This window comes from Herpailurus yagouaroundi, unplaced genomic scaffold, assembly GCF_014898765.1.
Source record: "Herpailurus yagouaroundi ecotype Mexico unplaced genomic scaffold, PumYag 216, whole genome shotgun sequence".
NCBI classification, from domain to species: Eukaryota; Metazoa; Chordata; class Mammalia; order Carnivora; family Felidae; genus Herpailurus; species Herpailurus yagouaroundi.
In genome coordinates, this window is record NW_024412447.1 from 126,123 (window position 1) to 130,428 (window position 4,306).

Consider the following 4,306-nt stretch of genomic DNA (forward strand, 5'->3'; position numbering starts at 1 on the left):
ATGTGTTGAGAGATTAGATTAGACCAAGAGCAAATATTGTAAGTGTTTGTAAAACCCAATTCCTGCACATAGACAGCCATCCCTGTCCTTCTGTGCATGGAACCCTATGCTGCTGTGCCCATGCTTGTGTTTTTGGAGGACCTTGTTTTGGGGGTACGGAATGAAGTGCTTGGTCACAGGGTGGGGCTGTGTTTGGCTGTAAGAGGTCCTGCCAGAGCCTTCCGGAGGCCATACAGAGGTCTCTAACCCAGGGCGAGGTTCCCAGGGTGGAGCCTGGTGCCTGGGCTGGAATCCGATGTCTCTGCTCGCTGTGGGGGCTGTCCTGGGGACTAACGGGCTGGCGGGAGGTTGTCCACACAGCCTGGAGAGGTCACAGGCAGTGAACGTGTTGATCCCAAGGTCTGGGCCTTGGGTCCCTGCTCCCCTTGCCTAGGAGGGCAGGAGGCTCCCTGGGTTTGGGAGAATCAATGGATAGCATCGGGGCCAACCGTGCGCGCACAGCTCTGTGACACTCGTCGGTGGTGACCGCCCCTGTGCGGGGGGAGCACGCACCTGCTTCTCTTCCCCCTTCGCTTTCGTGTCTCCACGTGGATGCAGAAAGAACATGTGTCCAAGGCTGCCGTGTGGGTTCTGACCCTCGGACTTCCTCCTCTTTGCACATCTATCAGGGCTGTTCGGTCGCTGCTCTGGCCAGTGAAGGAGCAGGTGATGGATAGCTGACAGCTCTGTCACTCGCACCAAGTCCTTTGACCTTTCCAACCACAGAAGTAGGCTTTATTTGTATCGCCAACTCCCCCTCAAGGAGGAGGAGACTGAGGATCCAGAGGTTTAAATATCAACGGGGGGAGGGCAGCCGGCCAGGGCTGTGGTCCAGGCTCCCGGATGCCAGGTCCCGGCCCTTCAAGCGTCATCAGGCTGAGGCAGGGCTGTGGTGGGACCCACCTTGCTGGGGCTGGGGTCTGCTACGTCTCCCAGCCGGCAGATTTCCGGAGGCACCGCACATGATGAAGAGGCCTAAATACTCCGATTCGCCTCCTGTTTGCTGTTTATCTGTGTTTATGGAGCACAGGGAAGGGCCTCCAGTCCAGCATGTCTTGTCCGCCTTGAGTTACCTGTTCTCTGCACGGCCAAGCCTTGGCCCAGTGGCTGGAGGCCTCAATCGTGTGTCCTGTGGGTGCCGCAGGGCTTGCAGACTGGCCATCTGCTTGTCTCTGCAAAGAACGGAAACGTGTGCGTGCGCGCGCGCGCGTGTGTGTGTGTAACCCAGAGAAACCGTCCTCAAACGGCTGTTTGAGGCCCAGGAATTCCGAGCGGTCGAGACGCATGCACAGAGGCAGCTGCACAAGAATGTTCCGGCTGAGACAGTATCTCTACACGCAGAGCCCCGAGCCTCCCTCCCGCTCTGACCAAGCGTGGCCCACCAGGCAGAGTGTATCCTGAGAGCAGGAGGCACCAGCAGGCGAGCAGAGTCCCCTCTGTGATTACGACCTTGGTCTGAAGGCCCGCTCCCTGTGACCTTGGCCCTGCCCTGGGCGCAGGGCAGCTGCCTCCCCCACGAGCTGAGGGCCCGAGAGGCTGTGGGGCCACGCCGGGAGCCACACGCTGGAGACCACTGAGCGACCACCACCCCCCATTAACCTGCAGGCCCCCCCACATGGCCAGTGTCTGACCAGGGGCCAAACTCCCCGACAGGCACCCGCCTCGGGGACATTTTCCTGAACTCTGGGTCGGCCATGAGCAGCCCCTGGCCCTCGCTGGGCCCCCGTCTGGATGTGGGGTGAGGCCCCCGGAGAGCCTGAGCTCCTCAGCTGGCAGGGGTGCCCTGCCTTGGGGCCGCTGTGGGGCAGGAATTCCTGAAGTGATGTCCGTGTGGCGGCTGCCTGATGCAGAGAGGCGGCTGGGAGCTGCTGGCTTTCCCCTGTCCCACAGGCCCGTGCGGGCAGGGAGGCTGTGGTAGGCTGTCCGTGGTCCCCACCGGGCAGTGCCGAGGCTGACCCTACTCGGGCCACAGGCTTCCTCCACGCACGCTGCTGTCCCGAGGCCCACAGGTGACCTGGGAGGGCTCTGGTGGGCAGGCGAGACGCTGCTGGCATCCAACACAGTCAAAGCCCAGAGACCCGAGGGCGGCCATGGGGTTCTGTGAACAGCAGGTGCGGTTCTGAAAACAGATGCTCCTGAGAATGATTCACTGATCCTAGGAGAAGCTGTGGTCTTGTCCCGTCCTGTGCTCGCTGTGCTGGGCGCCTGGCACGGAGTCAGAACAGCTCCCAGGGGTGAGAGTTCAGATTGGCTTATGGACGGACCTGGGCACAGACCCACGCGGGACCACTGGCGAGGCCGTACAAGGTGGGAGGGCAAGAAAGGAGGAGTCTCGGCTGCCAAACAACCTTGGGAGGAGACCTTCGAGCTGGGTTTTGCAGGGTGAATAGGAGTTCTTCTCGGGTGCAGAAGGACCTCGAGGCACTGCCTTACATACTAAGGCTCGGGGAAATAAAAAGATTCTGAGGACCAGTGAGCGGGCACTTAGTGGAGTTTCCAAGGATTTGTCATTCTCTTGATAAATAATTCATATTTTCTTTCCACCGGTGCCCTGACCCGGGCCCCTAAGGCAAACTGATTGCCCAATAGCCAGCCACTGGGTGTGGAGCCAGCAGAGGCCTGGGCCTGACCGGAGGTGAACAAGGACCGCTTTGTGTCTATGCTTAGCGTGGGCCAATCTGCGAGCCCGCTTCCCACCCTCCTCCTGACTGGCTTCCAGGAGCGCCAGCACCCTCCCCCGTGGGCAGCCCAGCCGGCCTCACGGGTCAGACCGTGACCCACCCCCCCAGAAGCTGCTAGAGCCCCTGTCTCTGCTGTAGACCCCTCATGAGTCCTGGTGATTGGGCCCATCCTTGTTCTGCACCCCCACTGCCCTGGCTTACGGCCGACTTACTAGCAATAAGGTCCAGCCTGGCAGGGAGCCTAAGTTCTAGTGGGGAGGACACGAACGTTTCAGAGGCCACATCGTCCCGAGAGGGTTCCGGCTGAGCAACGCGGCAGAGACGATTTGGCGACAGGCCTCTCCCCTGCTGTGTGTAGGTTCCTCCCCCCGGGGAACTGGCAGAGCGTCGCCCGCATGCGGGTGCGGCTCCGGGCCACGTGGCAGTGGGGGGTGTGTCAGCCGTAAGGCGAGCACCAGACACGTGAAGGTCTAGGACAGAACATTCTAGCAACGGGCCACCTGTGGTCCCGTCTGAGGCCGGTGGCCCACACAGGTATGGAGAGGCCAGGGAAGGGCAGGGTAGGCTGAAGACCCGAGCAGGCACGCCCTGCTGGCCTCCCCGTGACAGGAGCCGAGTGCGGCTTTGCGCACGGGGTAGTGTGGTGCTGCCTCAGGGCACCGGGGCTCCCTGCCGACCCTCAAGAGCACCCCGACAAGAAAGCGAGGTTTTACGGCGGTCAGCTCATTTCCCGTGGGGCTCCCTGAGTGCCACAGCTGGGGAAGCGGGACAGGAGAAGAGCCCACGGGCAGTGGGGCAGGTGCATCACGGGGCTTAGCCAGGAGCAGCCTTCTCCACACGGCTGAGGATGGGGCAGATCTTGTGATCTGAGCTTCAGCAGACGAGAAGGCGTTGGCCAACAGAGGCACCGCGGAAGGGCGATTCGGGGTGGCTGGGACCCAGGGTGTGTGGGGGCACTCTGGGCACGGGGGCCGGGACTTCAGTGGATGTGCTGTGTTGGGGGCGGTGCTACAATCTGATCCGCTTCTGAGGAAGCTCCCAGACCAATGCGGGCAGGTGTGGAGGACGTCCCTGAGAGCACGGGGCAGCGGGGTCTAGGGTCCTGGCAGTGAGGAAGGAGGGAGGCAAGGGTCCCAGCCGCGCACTGCTGGACGTCTCTAGAGCAGCCTGCTGACGCCATCGGCCTCCCCCCAGGGCCCGAGTCCTGGGAACCCACAAGAGACGAGGTGTGCATGTGTACATGTGTGTGGGCACGCATGCAAGTGGGCACATGGGGAGTCAGGACCAGCACCGTCCCCCCACCAGAGCTCAGCGGGCGTGGGACCCGCTCCTCTCTGGCTGGTTGCGGGCTGTCAGCTCCCACTGGAGCAGCGGCCAGGCTCCCACATAGACTGTGCGGCATATTGCCACTGTGGGGCTCAGCCATCAGGTGGGAGAACTAACGAGCATCTCGTTGTCAGGAGGACGAGCCCGCTGAGGACTCACCCTTCCAAGTACCCCTCCTCCCAAAGCCACACAAACATCCGCGGCTCGCCCGTCGCAGGGCCGGGGATCGGCGTCTATCTAACCGTTCCCTGCTGGCCCGT

General features: G+C 62.2%; 1 protein-coding gene across 1 annotated transcript in view; it reads left to right on the top strand.

Annotated features, from left to right (window-relative positions):
- Nucleotides 1–4,306, top strand: part of FAM20C (FAM20C golgi associated secretory pathway kinase) — a 53,027-nt gene that overhangs the window by 26,058 nt on the left and 22,663 nt on the right. The window lies entirely within an intron of this gene.